The following is a 21,769-nucleotide window of genomic DNA, read 5'->3' as shown; positions in this document are numbered from 1 at the left end:
AGTTACCAGTAGCCGAGAAGTGGTACCAATGGTCCCAAGGTGCGTGGTCGTTAATTAATCAACTGCCTTCAGGGTCACTAGAGCTCAAGTATTTTGGAGATTTGATCCCGCTTTCTCATGCTACCACGCAGTTCACTTAGATGACCTTCTGTGCTTTCTTATGACTAGCATGTATGACATTTCTGATGGCGCTCCTTGATTGTACCCTTCATGGGGGCAGCTGATACCGGATGGGCTCGAGGCAGTCGAGCTTGATGGATAAGCTCGTCTCCTCGGCGCCCGGCTTCCGGGATTCCATCGTGCCCTGTATCCTCATCGTCGCCCTCGGCCCGATCCAGTTCGGCTTCACCGCGGGATACTCCTCCCCTGCCCAGGACGACATCATCAACGACCTCGGCCTCTCGCTTTCCGAGGTCAGCCTACCATCCCGTCCCTTGTCCTCCTTTGTTCTTTGCTTCTTTCCACTCTGAGTCAAGGTTTGATCGATATTGATCAGTTTTGAGTTATGTCACACTTTCGATATGAGATTATGAATCGAGGATCATGGCAACCGTCGCATATTCATAGAAAACTCTTCCCATAAGCATGCAAGGCATCTTATCATACTATCCTAAAACAACAGCGGAATAATTAGACAATAATTTAAATTCAAAATATAATGATCTAAATTTCTTCTTTAATATCTCAATAAATTCAACAACGATTCATAGGCTTTACATCAAATTCAATAAGACTTTCAACCTAAAATAATAGTATAGGAATTCTGCTTCTGATCACTCTTCCATTTATATCTTGTATCATCTTAATTCTTCAACATCTGTAAAAACAATAAAAATAGGAGGTAATGAGCTAGACAGCCCAGTAAGCAATGATCACTTCTCAACAGATTTCATCAGACATTTAAGTAAATAATCATTTATAAAAAATAAGCATATAGAGTTCATCAATTCGAAATCAATTTCAAATATGCAATATAATTCATGCCAAATTCATTTCTTTTTCGAAAATTCAAGTTTCTTTCCAGATTTCAATTTCTTTCGTTCTAAAATTCTTTTCGTCAACCATGAGCTATGACTACATTTTCTCTGTGGCAGGGTCATAATATCGCATATCTGCTTGCGGTAGGCCGCGAATCATCTGGCAGCCATGTCCTTTGGAACCGCTGGTCTTTCTGGAGACATGTCGCTGGTTTCGCTGGCGACATAAACCCTCAGGACAATCAATTGCCAACGTATATGCCCCCATTGGCGGGGTCCTTTACATAGTCAGGTTGTCAATTCATAATGTTTCTTATATCATAATTCTTCATAAATCATATTTCATATTCTAATTTCGATAATAAAACATATAATCATGTAGTATCGAAATCAATCAATATAATGCATCATGAAATCAATATGTTCAATCATGCTTCATCATAATATTTCAAATAAGATATTTTCATAACAAAATACCATTCATCCAATTCATGCATCGTTTCATAAATCATGTCAGAAGAATACATTATAATTTGCCGATAAATCTAGAAAAAGTGAAACATTACTTACCTCGAACGCATTCCAATAAATCCACATAATTCTATAAATTTTCTTCCAAAAATTCTGTTCGTAGATCATATCGCGATACCCCATGATCAAACATCCACAATCCTATATAGAATCAATTTCAATAATTAGAAAGAATACGAATACCATATTTCAACGGTTTAGATTGAGTCCGATCATCTAATTTCATCTAATCAAAATCTAATTAGAACCTAAACGATCCAAAGTTTGACTATCAAATCAAATCGGATTCGAAGTGATAGGACCGAGGTTTCTTCATCGATTTCATAAAATCAAATAGAGAGAGACAATAGAGGAGAGAGAAATCAATGAGGTATAATTCGAATTGATCAGATGACATAATCCAACATTACGATTGGTCCAATATCTCGATTGGTAAAATCAACATGATCAAATCATGATTAAATCGGGATCATGGATTATCAAATTGAGAAAATATCGGATCTGATCAAGGTGAGTGCCAGTACACTGTCCGACAATCATGGATCAGGGTTCTTCATTAGAATCAGATCAAGACTATTAAAAGAAATTTCTTCATTCACTAACCTTTTTAGAGAGAGAATCAATCAGGAGAGAGAATATTTTAGAGAAAAAAAATTCTAGAGAGAGAAAATTTTAGAGAGAGAAAACTCATCTTGAATTCTTCAGACAATATGATTCAACAAATCCGATCGATCAGATCAAATCATGCTAAGATTATCATGTGGATAATTCAATAAAATAATAAAAAATAAAATCTAAAAATACCTGATCTGATCAAAGTGCATGTCGGTGTACCGTCTGACGATCACGGATCAAAAATCATCACGAGGATCATTTAAATTCATCATCATTCTTCTCAAAATTTTAAAAATCTTAGGAGAGAGAAATAATCTAGAGGGAAGATTTTAGAGAGAGAAAGTAGAGAGAGAAAGTCCAATTCTAGAGAGAGAAAATACTAGTTTAGTTTGAAGAAAGAGAGGGAAGAGAGAGAAACTCTCTTTCTTATATTTTATTATTTATATCATTATTTACTAATTAATTTATTTTATTTTTTTCTTCTTTTCTTTCTTTCTTTCTTTCTTTCTCTTTTTTTTCACAGAAGAAAGAGGAGAGAAAATCATATTTATTATTATTATATTATTATTATTTTATTTTTTTCTTCTTTTTTTTTCTTTTTCTTTTCTTTTCCTCTTCTTTTCTTTTTCTTTTTTTTTCTTTTTCTTTTTCTTTTCTTTTCCTTCTTCTTCTTCTTTTCTTCTTCCCGGGCTTGTTTTGACCGAAACAAGAGATGCGATCCCCCCTTCTTTCCCATCCAAATCCCCCACGGGATCTCATCGAAACGACGGGAGGGGAGGTCTAGCCTGAGGCGGCGCAACCGTGACACTCGGTCTGGGTGCTCGCCGGCGGCGGACAGCGTCGAAAAACACACACACACAGACGGCCAAAACAGAGGTTTCAAAATCTCGAAGTTTTTCTCAAAAAAAAACAGCAATAAATCAGTAGAAATTCTGATTTATAATCAAAAGGAATTGAAGAGAAAAGTCTTTGATTCATTACCTTGCTCTTTGTGGTGTTTTTGAGCCACTAAATCGCCGGCCAAAAACCTTCAATCCAAGAACAAGGAAAATCGAGAGAAAGAGAGATTTTAGGGTAATTCACGAAGGAGGAGGCGAGGGGCTTGGGTTTTATAGAGGAAGAATCTATTTTTTACTCGGATTCCCCTCTCTTTTTCACAGTGGGAAGAAGACTCTCAACGGGAGTCTTCTTCCTCTCGATATCCTCTATTTTCTCTTCTTTTTTTTTTGTTTGGGCTTGGCTGGGTTGGGATTCTTATTCGGCTGGGCCTCGGGCTATCACAGGTTATCTTAGTATTCGCTCTTTGGCTCGCTCTCGAACGTGGGCGGAATGGTGGGAGCAAAGCCAGTGGACAGATTGCGGAGTATGTCAGGCGCGAAGGGGTTAGAAAAAGCTTTGATCTTTTTCATCTTCACCTTCTTTCTGGACATTGAAAACCTAATCTTTTGGCGCCTACTGAGTCAAAGTTTCGATCTTTTTGTTTTATTCCTGTTGGGATATACCGACTGACTCTCATATGCCGACTTACCCTCGGACCGATCTGACCGACGACCGACGGACGACTCCGACGGACGACCCCGACGGACGACTCCGACCGACGACTGACGGACGACTTCGACAGACGACTCCGACGGACGACCGGCGGACAACTCCGACAGACGATCCCGACGGACGACTCCGACCGACGCCCGACTCTACCGACCGCACCGACCGACGACTGCCGACAGTAGCTGCCGACATTATCTGACTGAAGGAGTGTCGGCCGGATAGACCCATTCTGTTTCCGACCAGTCGAGCGACGGAGCCCAAATCACCGACTCACTATCGGGGGCGGCAGCCGACGTCCGACCTCAGCGAGGCATTAAATCGACCGACGGTGTCTCCGGATCATCACCCGACGTCCCGACAGTCGAATACCGACGTATGGTCGGCCAGCCCGTCCAAGGGCCATACGACCGCTATGGACTGTTATCTTGTCAAGGACATGCTGTGCTGTCACCCTAGGACATTGTCCTGCTGAGAACATGAGTTTGTTCTGACAACCCGCGATGACTTGTCAGTCCGCGGTGATTTGACAGCCCCCGGCGATTTGACAACTCTCCAGTTGTCTGCACCATTAATGGCGGGATCACGCCGCGTTCTACTATAAAAAGGGATAAGGCAACAATCTGGATAAGCTCTCTCTGACGCTCCCTCCAGCTCCCAAACTTACTCGAGCCCTCTCGGGTTGGGCCTCTGATTTTTCACTGTTGCCTAGTCTCTCTCTGACTTGACCGTCAGAGGGTCCCCGTCGAAGGCATCTCCAGTCTGTGAGGACTCCTCTTGCAGGTGTGCGACCTCGACGATCGAGCGATGGGGGATTGGCCGCAACAGATTTGGTGCACCAGGAAGGGGTATGCTCGACAGAGGTAAGATAGCCAGCTCCCTAGAGCTTCAGAGATCTCTCGAGATGACGAAAATCAGAGCTCAGTGATCGAGAGCTACTGGATCGGCGAGGCACTCTTCCCACCGGGAAGAGCCCTCTCCTTCACCCTCCATGAAGGAGCCTAGCTCTTCGCACCTGACGGTGACCATGGAGGCACAGATCGCAGCGATCGTGCGGCAAATGATCGTTCTGACAGATGCAGTCAAAAACCTTCAACAACAACCAACCCGGTTGCCGCACTCGCCGGCAGAGCAACCGACAGCGCACCCGATGCCATCCAAGAGCAGCCGTCGATGCCCGCGTCGATCTCCGTCTCCTCCTCAAGAGCAGCGTCTCACCACTCCCACCGAGCAGGGGGGAGGCGGCCACGGCATGACGCTCGCCGATCTCGACATCCCTCCTCTTCCCAGTTGGAGCAAGCGAGGAGGGAGAAGCGGCCGCGGACGCCATCCGCCTCACTCTCAAACTCATTGAGAGGATCGACTCCTAGAGTTTCTCAACACCGACGGTTAAACGACTACGAGCGTAAGTTTAAAGAAATCGACCGTCGGTTTGCCCAGCTCCGGGCGGATGAACAGAAGTCATCGAACGATATCGACTTCCGAACCACCCAACCTCTCTCCCGATTCATCCCCGATGAACCGATCCCTAGTTGGTTCAAGATGCCTCACGTAGAGCCTTACGACGGCTCCACCGACCCAATTGATCATCTGGAGAGCTACAAGGCTCTCATGACAATCCAAGGGGCAACCGATGCCCTCCTTTGCATCGGCTTCCCCGCCACACTCTGCAGAGCTGCCAGGGCCTGGTACTCCGACCTCCGCTCGAAAAGTATTCACTCCTTCGGACAGCTCGAACATTTTTTTGTGGCCCATTTCAGCACCAGTCGGAAACCACCACGAACCTCAAACAGTCTTTTCTCTCTCAAGCAGGGAGAAAATGAGACTCTATGATACTTTGTGGCACGGTTCAACGCGACCACACTTGAGGTCCGAGACCTCAACGAAGACATGACTATCTCGACCATAAAGAAGGGACTAAGGGGGTCTCAGTTCACCTATTCCTTGGACAAGACCCTCCCCCGGACATATGTCGAATTGCTGGAGTGTGCGTACAAATATATGCGTGCGGACGAAGGAGCTTCCGATCGGCGCCTAACCGAGGGCACGGATCAGAAGAAACGAAAGAAAAATCGGGCTCCTGCTGAACCCAGCGGGCCCCACCGATAGATGGCTCGCCCCGACAACGGAGTCTGAGACCGACGCATCGTAGGTATGACTCCTACACCCCTCTCCCCGCTCCTCGTGCACAGATCCTGATAGAGATCGAAGGAGCGGAGTATCTACGATGGCCTCGGTGTCTGAAGGCAAAGGGCCTCGACCAACGTAACCCGATCACCAAATCTACGATGGCCTCGGCCTCTGAAGGCAAAGGGCCTCGATCGAAGTAGCTCGATCGCCGATCGCCGAATCAACGGCTCGATCATCGATCGCCGAACCGACGGCCTCGGCCTCTGAAGGCAAAAGGGGCCTCGACCAACACGGCTTGATCGTCGAATCAACGGCTTGATCACCGATCGCCGAACTGACGGCCTCGGCCTCTGAAGGCAAAAGGGGCCTCAACCAACACGGCTCGATCGTCGATCGCCGAATCAACGGCTCGATCATCGATCGTCGAACTGACGGCCTCAGCCTCTGAAGGCAAAAGGAGCCTCGACCAACACGGCTCGATCGTCGAATCAATGGCTTGATCATTGATCGCCGAACTGACAGCCTCGGCCTCTGAAGGCAAAAGGGGCCTCGACCAACACGGCTCGATCACCGATCGTCGAATCAACGGCTCGATCATCGATCGCCGAACCGACGGCCTCGACCTCTGAAGGCAAAAGGGGCCTCGACCAACACGGCTCGATCGCCGATCGCCGAATCAATGGCTCGATCGTCGATCGCCGAACCGACGGCCTCGGCCTCTGAAGGCAAAAAGGCCTCGACCAACACGGCTCGATCGTCGATCGCCGAATCAACGGCTCTATCACCGATCGTCGAACCGACTGCCTCGGCCTCTGAAGGCAAAAGGGCCTTGACCAACGCAGCCCGATCGTCGATCGTCGAACCAACGGCTCGATCGCCGACCAACATGCCTCTGAGGGCAAAAGGCCTCGACCAACGTGGCTGGCTAACTTGCCGACTTAGCTTCGACTAAAAGTGGCAAAATGCCAAGACGACCGCAGTTCGACTTGCGACATACGGACTTGGTCACGATCGATCGAAGGATATTCAGCTTGCTACCGTTTATCATACGTCCTGACATGCACGCCCGATCAAAGGCCGGACAACGGATATTCGACTTGCCATCGTTATCTTATCCGAATACGTCGGATGCTACTCGACTATCATACTCTACGGGATGATCGTGTCATGCTACGTTCGGAGGTTGGCCGACCTCCGACCCGATGTGCACGCTCGACCTACAGTCGGGACGATCGATATCGGATCGTTCGTTGATGCGATCGTCAGAGTCGGGGCAAGACATGACGGAAAACCACTCCTTTCGCCCGAAGCCGTCGCCCACGTGTTCATGCGAGCCAACACGACATCCGACTCAGGAGTGGGGGGGGACAACTGTTGGGATATACTGACTGACTCCCATACGCCGACTTATCCTCGGACCGGTCTGATCGACGACCGACGGACGACTCCGACCGACGACCGACGGACGACTCCGATCGACGACCGACGGACGACTCCGACGGATGACCCCGACGGACGACTCCGACCGACGACCGACCGACGACTCCGACCGACATCTGGCTCTACCGATCGCACCGACCGATGACTGCCGACAGTAGCTGCTGACATTATCCGACTGAAGGAGTGTCAGTCGGGCAGACCCATTCTGTTCCCGACCAACCGAGCGACGGAGCCCAAATCACCGACTCACTGTCAAGGGCGGCAGCCGACGTCCGACCTCAGTGAGACATTAAATCGGCCGACGGTGTCTCCGGGTCATCACCCGACGTCCCGACAGCCGAATACCGACGTATGGTCGGTCAGGCCGCCCAAGGGCCGTACGACCGCTATGGGCTATTGTCTTGTCAAGGATATGCTGTGCAGTCGCCCTGGGGCATTGTCCTGTCGAGGACATGGGTTCGTTCTGACAACCCACGGTGATTTGACAATCCACGGCGATTTGACAATCCACGGCGATTTGACAGCCCCCGACAATTTGACAACTCCCCAGTTGTCTGCACCATTAATGGCGGGACCACGCCGCGTTCTACTATAAAAAGGGATAAGGCAACAGTCTTGGTAAGCTCTCTCTGATGCTCCCTCCAGCTCCCAAGCTTACCCGAGCCCTCTCGGGCTGGGCCTCTGATTTTCCGCTATTGCCTAGTCTCTCTCTGACTTGACCGTCGGAGGGTCCCTGTCGGAGGCATCTCTGATCTGTGAGAACTCCTCTTGCAGGTATGCGACCTCGGCGATCGAGCGACGGGGGATTAGCCGCAATAATTCCCACTCTCGGGACCATCAGAATCCCATCTTTTGGTGCTTACTGAATTATGGTGGTTGTCTTGCAGTCACTGATGATTGCTTCTATTCCTAATATCATTGGCTGGCTCGCCATTTCGTTTGCAAAAATGAGCGATCGATTGAGTTCTTGGCTTCCCTATTTTCACAATGAATTGAGAGTTTTAGTGGTCTGGTTGTATTGCTTCTTTTTCCACCCAGGATTCGTCATTCTTGCACATTGGTCGGTTGCTGGAAGGATTCGGAGTCGGCGTGATCACCTATACGGTTTGTTGCAATTCTTGACCCCAATTATAATACAGTATACGTGGAATGGCTCGCTTGATCTATGCTCCGTTCTATGCTTTCAGGTGCCTGTATATATAGCAGAGATGGCTCCTCAGAATATGAGAGGTGGCCTTGTCTCTGTGAATCAGGTTAGTTCGTGCTTCTCAAAATACTGGTTGCTTTGGATAGCGATAACTTTTAATTTGCATTGTACTGATGATGTCCATCTTGTTTTGCAGCTCTCTATAACCATTGGTGTTGTGTTTGCTTATTTGTTGAGTATGATTGTTTGGTGGCCGTTGCTTGCAGTGAGAGGTCAAGTCCAACTCTTCACAGTACTTTCCCATAAAAATAGTAACATTTTCATGCATCTTGTAACTTTTTTTCCTTTTTGTTGTAGAGGGTTCATCTTTAAAAAAAAAAAAAAAAAAATCAATTAGGCACAATTGTCTTCATAATCGTGGTGCCCTTGAAACAGCACTCTCATGCTGACATTACTGCACAAATGAGTTGAAATCAAGGTATTGCCTTTAGCTCCATTCATCTTGTAGCCATCATAATTAGTTATTGATTCATTGAAGCTTCTCCCAAGTTGGTGTGAGTATATGAACCATGTGAAAAGCTATGAGCATGTAGTCCAGCCATGGGATACCTTCCAGAATATTAAAATTCAACTTACATTGTGCAGAGATCAGTGGCACCATCAAGCGGAAGGACTTCGATCTAGTTTTCAGATCTTAAATGAAGAAGATATAAACTTCCTCTTATGGTAATGTTATGTGCTTTCACTTGGAGTTTAATTTATCTATCTTTTACTAGCAAAAACTTTCTTCTAATGAGGAATCATGTCTTGCAATTCTCCAGATAGGAATTCGTCTACTTGTCTTGCAGTAGCTAAGTGGAATCAATGGCATCTTATTTTATGCTGGAGCTATTTTTAAGTCTGCTGGTATGTCCAAATCATTTAAATTTGATATTTCTTCACGCCTTACATTATGATACACTGTTTATTCAAATTTATGTCTTCTGGAAGCATGGAGCTACTGCATCCATGGATTTAAATCAGTGTGATGGGGTTATCTCGGGCATCCCATTTTATTTTTGTGAGAAACTAGGAATGGGAACGGGGTTGGGACTCAGAAATCCACAGGGAAAGAAGAATAAAGTGAAAATAAAGGAAGAAAGGCAGGAAAAAAGAAAAGAAAAAAAAAAAAAGGAAAGAAGAGGAAAAAGGAAAGAATAGAAGGAAAGAAAGAAGGAAGAAAGAAAAAAAAAAAAAGAAGAAAAAATTAGAAAGACTCACCAAACTTGTTCCCAAGGAACCGTAAATCCCTAGCTTGAGGTTTTAATCAGCCCTGCTCACATGTCGTAACTTGAATCTTGACATATGTATTTTGGATCTTGTGCATACTTTGGTACTTGTTTGTTATGTGGATATGCGGGCTTTTTGTTCCTTGGCATTGCATTACTTTATAACACTCATGCTTGTGTCGAAATTTTGCCCCTTCATTAGGTAAACAAAGGTTAATGCCTTTTGACCTTATGCATTATTGAAAGTATGTAATCGCTTCTTAAATTCCTCATCTCAGATTCACTATTGTTGAAATATATCGATCGACGATCGACGGACGACTCCGATGGATGACCCCGACGGATGACTCCGACGAATGATCCCGACAGACGACCCCGACCGTCCCCGACGGACGATTCCGACGGACGACCGACGGACGACTCTGACGGACGACCCCGACTAACGATCGACGGACGACTCCGACGGACGACCCCGACGGACGACCCCGACCGTCCCCGACGGACGACTCCGACGGACGACTCCGACGGACGACCGACGGACGACTCCGACGGACGACCCCGACCGTCCCCGACGGACGACTCCGACGGACCACCCCGACCGTCCCCGACGGACGACTCCGACGTACGACCGACGGACGACTCCGACAGACCGATCCCGACGGACGACTCCGACGGACGACCCCGACCGACGATTGACGGATGACTCCGACGGACGACTCCGACGGACGACCCCGACCGACCCCGACGGACGACCCCGACGGACGACTCCGACGGACGACCCCGACCGACCCCGACGAACGACTCCGACGGACGACTCCGACGAACGACCCCGACCGGCGACCGACGGACGACCCCGACCGACGACTCCGACCGACGACCCCGACAGACGGCTGCCGACAATATCCGACCGAAGGTGTGTCGGCCGAACCGACCCATGCTGTTTCCGACCGACCGAGCGGTCGAACCCATATTACCGACTCACTGTCGGGGGTGGCAGCCGACGTCCGACTTAAGCAAGACACCAGACCAGCCGACAGTGCCGTCGGATCATCACCCGACGTCCCGACAGTCGAGTACTGACGTATGATCGACCAACCCTCCCAAACACCGTACGACTGCCAGAAACTGTCGGTCCTGACAACGGCATGCGGCACTGCCGCCTAGGGGCATTATCCCACCTAAGGCATGGGGCAACCCTAGCGATTTGACAGCCCCACGGTGATTTGACATCCTTACGGCGACTCTGACAGTCCTCAGTGAGTTGACAATTCTTCAATTGTCCGCGCCATTAATGACGGCGCCATACCATGCTCCACTATATATTGGGGAAGGCAACAGTGCTAGAGGTCCCTTCGAAACTCTTGGGCTTGCTCCCTCTCTCTCTCTTCCTCTCTCGTTGAGCTCCTTGTTTTCTTTTCACTGTTGCCCAGTCTCCTCTCTGACTTGACCGTCGGAGGGTCCCCGTCGGAGCCGCCTCCGGTCAGTGCGGACATTCTTTTTGCAGGCGCTCGTTCCCGGCGACCAGGCGATGAGGGGATTGGTCGCAACAGATTGGCGCGCCAGGTAGGGGGGATGACAAAGATAAGAGCTCAGCGATCGAGGGTCACCGGGTCGGCGAGGCGCTCTTCCCACCGGGAAGAGGCCTCTCCTCCACCCTCCGCGGTGGAACCCAGCTCTCCGCACCCCGCGGTGACCACAGAGGCGCAGATCGCGGTGATCGTGCGGCAGATGACCGTGCTGACGGACGCGGTCAAAAGCCTTCAGCAACAGCTGGTCCAGCTGCCGCCATCACCGGTCGGACAACCGACAGCACTTTCGATGCCCTCCAGGAGCAGCCGCCGACGCCCGCGTCGATCTCCGTCGCCTCCGCAGGAGCACCTGCCACAGCGCTCCCACAGGGAGGAGGAGGGGCGGCCGCAATGCGACACCCATCGATCCCGACGGCATTCTCCCTCCCAGCTAGAACGAGCGAGGAAGGAGAAGCGACCACGAACACCGTCCGCCTCTCTCTCGGACTCTTTCGGAGACTCCACTCCTGGGGTCTCCCAGTACCGACGGGTCGACGACTACGAACGTAGGTTCGAAGAAATCGATCGTCGGCTTGTCTAGCTGCAGGTGGACGGACAGAAGTCCTCAAACGACATTGACTTCCAGACCACCCAACCTCTCTCCCGACTCATCCTCGATGAATCGATCCCCAATTGGTTCAAGATGCCACACGTGGAGCCTTACGACGGCTCCACCGACCCAGTCGACCACTTGGAGAGCTACAAGGCTCTCATGACAATTCAGGGGGCAACCGATGCTCTTCTTTGCATCGGCTTCCCCGCAACACTCCGCAAAGCTGCCAGGGCCTGGTACTCCGGCCTCCATTCGGGAAGTATCCACTCTTTCGGGCAGCTCGAACATTCCTTCGTGGTCCATTTCAGCACCAGTCGGAAGCCGCCACGAACCTCGGACAGTCTTTTCTCCCTCAAGCAGAGAGAAAATGAGACTCTACGATACTTTGTGATGCGATTCAACGCGGCCACGCTTGAGGTTCGGGACCTCAACGAAGACATGGCTATCTTGGCCATGAAGAGGGGGCTAAGGGGGTCCCGTTTCACATACTCTTTGGACAAGACCCTCCCCCGGACATACGCCGAACTGCTGGAGCGCGCGTACAAGTACATGCGCGCGGACGAAGGAGCTTCCGACCGGCGCCTGACTTAAGGCACGGGCCGAAAGAAAAAATGGAAGAAAGGTCGGGCCCATGCTGAACCCAGCAAGCCCTCCACCGATAGATGGGTCTTGCCCCGACGATGGAGTCCGAGACCGACGCATCGCAGGTATGACTCCTACACCCCTCTCTCCGCTCCTCATGCGCAGATCCTGATAGAGATCGAAGGAGCGGAGAATCTACGATGACCTCGGCCTCTGAAGGCAAAAGGCCCCGACCAACACGGCCGATCGTCGAATCAACGGCTCGATCACCGACCGACGATCGATGGATGACTCCGACGGACGACCCCGACGGACGACTCCGACGGACGATCCCGACCGACGATCGACGGACGACTCCGACGGACGACCCCGACGGACGACTCCGACGGACGACCCCGACCGATCCCGACGGACGACTCCGACGGACAACTCCGATGGACGACCCCGACCGACGACCCCGACGGACGACTCCGACCGACGACCCCGACAGACGGCTGCCGACAATATCCGATCGAAGGTGTGTTGGATAAACCGAAGGTGTGTCGGCCGAACCGACCCATGCTGTTCCCGACCGACCGAGCGGTCGAACCCATATTACCGACTCACTGTCGGGGGTGGCAGCCGACGTCCGACTTAAGCAAGACACCAGACCAGCCGACGGTGCCGCCGGATCATCACCCGACGTCCCGGCAGCCGAGTACCGACGTATGATCGGTCAGCCCTCCCAAACACCGTACGACTGCCAGAAACTGTCAGTCCTGACAACGGCATGCAGCACTGCCGCCTAGGGGCATTATCCCACCTAAAGCATGGGGCAACCCTAGCGATTTGATAGCCCCACGGCGATTTGACACCCTTACGGCGACTCTGACAGTCCTCAGTGAGTTGACAATTCTTCAATTGTCCGCGCCATTAATGACAACGCCATACCATGCTCCACTATATATTGGGGAAGGTAACAGTGCTAGAGGTCCCTTCGAAACTCTTGGGCTTGCTCCTTCTCTCTCTCTCTTCCTCTCTCGTTGAGCTCCTTGTTTTCTTTTCACTGTTGCCCAGTCTCCTCTTTGACTTGACCGTCGGAGGGTCCCCGTCGGAGCCGCCTCCAGTCAGTGCGGACTTTCTTTTTGCAGGCGCTCGTTCCCGACGATCAGACGACGAGGGGATTGGCCGCAACAACTATCTTCAAGGGCTTACAAATAGTGGCTTGGCAACATGTGGGGAGCGATTCAGGTAATAATCATATCCTCTTGATTCAGAAGCCTAGCATATGGTATATGATTTTCTCAAAAGTATAACTTACTATTTTCTCCAGTGTCATGTATATGTGATTTATTATTTAGCACTTACAAGTACTAAACGTTGTTCAGGTTGTTGCCACTGGAGTCCACACTTGGTTGCTGGATAAAGCTGGTCAACGTTTTTTTTCTTACACTACGTTCCTGCATTTTTTTTTTTTTTGGCTTTTATGCAGGTCGATCGCTTTTAAAAAGGATGATGCAAGCATTGTTTTACTGGATGCAGGTTTCCACTGCTTGAATGACTATGAGTCTTATCATTGTTTCTGTTGCATTTTATCTGAAGGTAAGGGTAGGTTGCTGTTTCGTGGATTATATGTTCCTTTGGTTCGGCTTTTTATGAAACTTCATAATGCCATATATTATGTCCTTTTCTCTTCTTGTAATTTGAAAGATGAAATTATTTCCTCGTGTTATCTATATTCTACTAAAAGAGGGTGTTGTTTCTGAAGATTCTAATTTTTATTTTATTTTGAGTGTGCTCAAGTTGGTTGGACTCGTGGTTTGTTGTTATATGTCAAACATGGATTTCTTCAGTAATTTGTAGAAATAATGTTCTTTTTAGTCATTTAAGCCATTTATGTTCCTTCAGGCTTTTGTTATTTCCTTGTCTCTTCGATTTGGCGCCATTCCATGGATCATAATGTCTGAGGTATGTAAATTCATCCTTCTTGGTAGTCTACCATGTAAAATTAAAGTTGACTTTGAATGATTTTATCGGTCTCATAAAAGTATCGTCTGTGGATGAAACACTAACCTAGAGAGAAACATGATAATGATTCTTTTTCATTTTGTTATCATCTTATGGAGACAAGGAATGCAGTTTAGCTTTCCATCCATTTCTATTGCAAATGTAATGTCTTTTAATTGTCAAAAACATAATTCACATAGGGTACAATTATATAATAATTTGCTTCTAGTTTTGCAGTTCGATTTAGATTGTAGATCTAATTTGAATTTCTAGAATCAAGTAGTTTACTTGCCCTACCGCTAGGAAACCTTGGGACTTTCATTCCTACTGATATCCTGTGCAGGTTTGGTCCTCAGGCAAAGTACACAATCTTACCTACTCCTTTTGCTACTCTCCCTGAAGGTACCATAATAACTTTTCCAGTCAGGGTATCTGACGCCTCTTGAGCTCTTTTTCAAAATAATATTAAAAAAAAAATATTTATAAAAATAATTTAAAATCTAATTTTTTTATCAAAGTAATATAAAAGAGAAAAACGTCATTTTGAATGGTATTTTTTCTCGCTCCACATCACTATTTTTTTCCACGATGGCATCGTCTCAAAAAAAAAAAAAAATAAAACGCCATTTAAAACGGTATTTTTAAAAATACCATTCAAAATAACGTTTTCTATTTTTCTCAAAAAAAAAAAAATTGGAAAAGAATGGAAAAAAATAATTTTTAAAATTTTAAATTAATAAATAAATTAAAATTTTAATTTTGATTGAAATTTAAAATATAAAAATTTGAATTTGTAATTCAAATAAAAAAAATTTTAGATGATTTTTTTTATCGAATTATTTTTTTTAAAAGAATGTCTAAAATTTTTTTTAAAAAATAAAAAGTGCCATTAAAAAATTAAAATTTTAAAAAAATTAAGAAAAATAAGAATTATAATTTAAAATTTAAAAAAAATAATTTTTTTAAAATTAATTAAAATAAAAATATCATTTCAAATTACTTTCTCAAATTAAAATTAATTTATTTAAGAAATATTTAAAATAAATAAAAAAAATAGCTTAAAAAAATTTCATAAAAACAGAAAGAAATGAAAAAAATAAAAAAATAATATAATTGTAAATTTGAATAAAAATTTAAATTTTTAATTTGAAGTAAAATTTGATAAAAAAATAAATGCATAAAAAGTGAAAAAATGAGGAAAAAATGTGAAAAAAAGAAATTTGTAAATTAAATTTCTAAAAAAATAAGAATTTTAATTTTAATTCAAATAAAAAATATAATTTCAAATTACGTTGTCCATTTCAAAATATTTTTTAAAAAATTATCTCAAGAAAAGAAAAAAATATTGTAAAAAAATAAAAAATACCCTAAAAAAGAAAAAAAGGAAAAAATAGAATTGAAAAAAAATAGAAATTATAATTTTAATTGAAAAACAAAATTTTTAATTTTTAGTTTTAAGAAATAAAAATTATAATTGTAATTGAAATAAAAAATAACATTTTAAATAACTAAATTAATTTAAATATAATTTTTTAAAAAATATTTTAAATAAAAAAAAAATACGTAATAGAATGTCAAAAAGATAAAAATGGAAGAAGTAAATAAAAGAGAAAAAATGGTAATAAAATAGAAATTATAATTATAAATAAATAAAAAAAATTAACTTTAATTTAAATTAAAAATTATCATTCAAATTACTATCCTCATTAAAAAATTTAATAAATTAAAAAAAAATAATTAAACAAATTATGAAAAAAATTTAAAAAAATTAAAAAAAAAAAGAAAACGCCGAAGGGAATGGCGTTTTCTCCTTTCCCCCCTTCTTCTCTCCTTCTCCCTCTTCTCCCTTCTCCGGCGGCACGGCAGTGAGCTGCCTCCTCTCTCTCCCTCTTCCTCTCTCTCTCCCTCTTTTTCGTTGGCCACCGGTGTCAGAAAGTCGGTAAAAAATATAAAGAATAATTTTGAATTAAAAAAAAAAATTAATTTTAAATGAAATAAAAAAAAAATTATTTCAACTTACTTTTCTCATTTAAAATTAAATTTTTTAAAAAAATATCAAAAAAAAATAAATTTAAAAAATAAAAATTACCAGAAAGAAAGCCAAGGGATCGACTCACAGAGTGTGGTAGTTAAAAATTTTGCGTGCCGTTAAACCCTTTTCGCCATGAGTCGATTCATGGGGTCGACTCAAAAATATAAACATGTTTTTCTTATAAAATATACTTCCAAAAATGTTGAAATTGCCTCCAATAGATTACACATCTTTTGTTCTTGCTTTTGAGACTTTCGAATCAGATCTGATAAAATTATGATTTTATATCTGAAATACAATAAATCTTTTTTCAAGCCAAAATAATTAGTAATCCCCTCAAATACTTTGTAACCATCAAAATCAATTCAAAGAGCAACATTCGATATATTATTATTTATGTTATAATTTTTATAGTCCTTTCAGCATAACTTTTTCTCTCCTAATGTTCTGAGATACGTTCGAGTATGTGTATCCATATGCACAAATCATAATATCCGATCACTTAAAATTAAATAATATAAAATAAAATCAATATTTAATATTATTAAATAGAATAAAAATATCAAACGTACAAAAAAATAGTACAATAAAAATATAAAAAATACTAAATACAAATATAACAAAGACGAAGTTCCACAAGGACGTCGCGATTCCCGTGGTCGCTTGGACCTTCTCAGGAAGAGGGAGAGAGAGAGGAAGAGAGAGAGAGAGAGGAAGAGGGAAAGGAGGGGGCCGAGGCCCGCCGCCAGGGCGCACGGCCCACCGCCGGCACGAGAGAAATGGGAAAAGAGAGAGAGGGGAAGAGGGAGAGAGAGAGAGGAAGATGGAGAGAGAGGCGAGAAGAGCTCACCGCCATCGAGAGCTCGCCGCCGTGCCGCCGTGTCACCGGAGAGACGCTGGAGAAGAGAGAGAAGGGAGAAGGGAGAAGGAGAAGAGGGAGAAGGGAGAAGGAGAGAAGAAGGGGTTTGGGGAGGAGAAAACGCCATTCTCTTTGGCGTTTTCTCCTTTTTTTTTATTTTTTTAATTTTTTTTAATTTCTTTAATTATTTTTTTGTGATCTTTTAATAAATAAATTTAATTAAATAATGAGGATAATAATTTAAATGATAATTTTTAATTTAAATTAAAATTAATTTTTTTTAATTTATAATTATAACTTTTATTTTATTACTATTTTTTTATTTATTTTTTTAATGATATTTTTTAAAATTTATTTTAAAATTTTTATCATTTGAAATTATAATTTCAGTTTTCTTCCATTTTTATATTTTTAGCATTCTATTACGTATTCTTTTCCTTTACTTAAAATATTTTTTAAATAATTATGTTTAAATTAATTTAATTATTTAAAATGATATTTTTTATTTCAATTATAATTATAATTTTTATTTTTTAAAATTAAAAATTAAAAATTTTATTTTTCAATTAGAATTACAATTTCTATTTTTTTCAATTCTATTTTTTTCCTTTTTTTTTAGGGTATTTTTTATTTTTTTACAATATTTTTTCTTTTCTTGAGATAATTTTTTTACAATAATTTAAAAAAAAATTATTTTTTTTAAAGTTCAATTTACAAATTTTTTTCCACATTTTTCCTCATTTTTTCACTTTTTTATGCATTTATTTTTTTATCAAAATTTAATTCAAATTAAATTTTTTTAAGTCAAATTTATAATTATATAATTTTTTTATTTTTTTACGTTTCTTTCTGTTTTTATGAAATTTTTTTAGGCTATTTTTTTTATTTTTTTGAATTCTTTTTAAATAAATTAATTTTAATTTGAGAAAGTAATTTGAAATAATATTTTTATTTCAATTAATCTTTAAAATTTTATTTTTTTTAAATTTTAAATTATAATTCTTATTTTTTTTATTTTTTAAAAATTTTTATTTTTTAATGGTACTTTTTATTTTTTAATTTTTTTTTAAATTTTTTTGACACGCATTTGAAATGATGTTTTTCAATTAAATTTAAAATTTTTATTTCTTTCATATTTTTTTCTCTTTTTTTTTTTATTTTCTATGATATTTTTAATTTTTAAATTTCTTAATATTTTTTTTAGATATTTTTTAAAAACGCCATTTTAAATGATGTTTTTTTTTTTTTTTTTGAGACGATGCCATCGTAGAAAAAAGGGGTAACGTGGAAGGAAAAAAAATGCCATTCAAAATGGCGTTTTCCTCTTTTGCATTATTTTGATAAAAAAATTAGATTTTGAATTATTTTTGTAAATATTTTTTTTTATATTATTTTGAAAAAGAGCTCGGCGCCTCTTTTCTGTTTAAAAATGACCTTGTAAAGCAGAAAAGAGGAGATTAACATGTTGTGAGCCCGAGGAGTCGTTGGAATGCCTGTTTCTCTTACTCATTCATAACTGGACAAGGTGAGATTCTATGTAATTGCAAAGATAGAAAACCTTCAACAGCTGCCTAATTATGAACCAGTATACTCTTTACTACTTTTCAGTCCAGCAATTTTGTTAGCTTGACAATTTGATGTATGACATTATTAAAAAATTTTAAAAATTAATTATTTAGAAAGAAGAAGAAATGGAGAAGCATAGAGAAAACATGAGATTTTCGAGCTAAAAATTGTATAGTGTTCTCAAATAAAAGAAAAAATATATATATTGTTGGGGGATACCCACCGACCGACCGACCGACTGTCGGAGGGCCCGATCGACTGGCGGTCCGACCGACCTACTGGCGGCCCGACCGACTAACGGTGGTCCGACTCCGACGGACGACTCCGACTGGCCGACAGACCGACCTATCGTCGGTCGGGGCGACCGACTGACGGATGTCATCAGCGGCTAACTATCGGACATTCAACGGTCCATCGCTGACCGGGGATATGTCGGGCGTATCCATCCCGACCGACTGAACCCAGAGGTCTGATGACCGACTCACATGAAACTCGCCGACCGACGGAGGAACCCGACGCCACTCTGATGGCCACCGACCTAGGGTCGGCCGACTCCTCCGATCGCCGTACAGCCGCCAGACCTTGTCAGTTCTGACACGGACATGCGGCACAATTACCCAGGGGCATTGTCCCGCCGGGGGCATAGTCAATCCTGGTGATTGGACAGCCACACGGCGACATGATATTTTCACGGTGACTCTGACAGTCCACAGTGAGTTGACAGTTCCTCACTTGTCCGCGCCATTAATGACGGCGCCATATCGTGCTCCACTATATAAACCGAGGAAGGCAACAGTGCAAAGGATCGATCAGCCCGTCTCTCCCGAAAGCGCAGGCTCGCTCCTCTCTCTCTCTCTCTTTCTCAGAGCTCTCCGTCTACATTTCACTGTTGCCCAATCGCCTCTCTGACTTGACCGTCGGAGGGTCCCCGCCGGAGCCGCCTCCGGTCAGTGCGGACTTCCTTTTGCAGGTGCACGCTCCCCGGCGATCGGACGACGAGGCGATTGGCCGCAACATATATATATATATATATATGCTTACAAGACCTTTTGTCCAAACCTTTTTTATATAATTTAGAGTACTTTGCTAGTTATTCATGAGAAGAGTAATACTTTGTGCACCGCATGCGGTGTAATAGTAACGCACCGTCCAATAATATTGGAACACGTAGTGCATTTAGGTGGGACAGACATTTAATGCCGCTCAGCTTTTTTTTTTCCTAATTTTCAGTGAGGAAAATACTCTTTTTTTCATAGAATAAAGAAGAAACAATATTACTTTTTAATGCCTTGTGTGATTTTCGATGAATATATATGTCGTTCCGAACTATATATATAATTTTCTATATTTTTATGACATCCTGAACAATGTATATGACTTCTTAATATCTTAAATGACTTTCTATGAGTATATATGATATTCAGAATAATATATATGACTTCTTGTGAATATATATGGTTTTCTAACGCTTTATATTACTTTCTATGTCCGAACAATATATATGACTTCCTGCGAATATATGTGGCATCCTAAACAATATGTATGACTTTTTAACGCGTTATATGACTTTCTATGAGTATATATAATATCTCGAACAATATATATGATTTCTTATAAATATATATGATGTCCTAAATAACATATATAACTTTCTAATGTCTTATATGACTTCCTATGAATATATATGACATTCCGAATAATATATATGACTTTCTGTGAATATATATGATATTCCGAATGATATATATGACTTACTAACGCCTTATATGATATCAGAAAGTCATATATATTGTTCGGGATGTCATATATATTTATAAGAAGTTATATATATTATTCAGAATATTATATATATTCACAGAAAATCATATAAGACGTTAGAAAGTTATATATATTATTCAGAATGTCATATATATTCACAGGATGTCTTATATATTCATAGAAAATTATACGATGCATCAGAAAGTTATATATATTATTCATGATGTCGTAAATATATAGAAAGTCGTATATATAATTTAAAAGATCATATATATTCACAGAAAATCGTACAAGACATTAGAAAGTAATAATACTATTCTTTCTTTGTTGTATAAAAAAAATATATTTTCGTCACTGAAAATTAGAGAAAAAAAAGTTGGACAGCATTAAATGTATGTCCCATCTTTAAATACGCTACGTATTTTAAGGTAATTGGATGGTATGCTCCACGTCAAATTTATTGCACCGCATGTGGTGCACAATAACTTTCTTCACGAGAAATTGAAAAAATATTTGTTCAAAACTATTTGGGCCTCGAGCCCGGTATAACCTCTAGCTTTAGAATGCAGGTGCAAATTTTTATTAAATGTTGAAGTCATGAATTGTATTTGAAACAATAAATTTAATTTTAGATGCTCATAATTGCTCATTGCTGATACTTCCTGCTGATATCAAGGGTCTTGCTGGTAGCGTTGCAACACTTGCCAACTGGCTGGCATTCTGGGCAATTACAATTAATGGCTGCTAATTTGCTTTTAACTTGAAGCAGTGGAGGTTGATCTCTCTCTCTCTCTCTCTCACACACACACACACACACACTGCTGATAGCAATCTAACACACACACACACACTGGCCATGAATTTATTGTCCATTCAATATCATGATTCCTTGAGATGTATCTGTTGGAAACTATTTCCTGGAAATGGTTGATGAATACAAAAATAAATTTATAGAACATTTCAAAATCAAATAAGAGGAGATTTTTGAGGTGTGTGAAGGTACTGGTCCAAGAACAAATCCAGGTCCTCTCCGGCGGGCCAAAGATGGGATCGTTTGCAAGGTTCAACAAATGCAGTTTGGCCCGAAGTCTCGTATAATCTTGTGGAGGTCCGACTCAGTAGATTCCTTTGGTTACTCAGAAAAAGAAGAGAAAGAAATTGAGTGGGAAAAAAAATAAATTTAATAGAAATTTGAAAATACTTGTGGGGTCT

General features: G+C 42.4%; 1 pseudogene; it reads left to right on the top strand.

Annotated features, from left to right (window-relative positions):
* The first annotated feature begins 230 nt into the window (after positions 1-230).
* Positions 231-21,305, top strand: LOC109505906 (sugar transporter ERD6-like 4; annotated as a pseudogene).
* The last annotated feature ends 464 nt before the right edge of the window (positions 21,306-21,769 follow it).

This window comes from Elaeis guineensis, chromosome 2 (genome assembly GCF_000442705.2).
Source record: "Elaeis guineensis isolate ETL-2024a chromosome 2, EG11, whole genome shotgun sequence".
NCBI lineage: Eukaryota > Viridiplantae > Streptophyta > Magnoliopsida > Arecales > Arecaceae > Elaeis > Elaeis guineensis.
The sequence above is the reverse complement of the archived record's forward strand: the minus strand, read 5'-3'. Positions and strand labels throughout refer to the sequence as shown.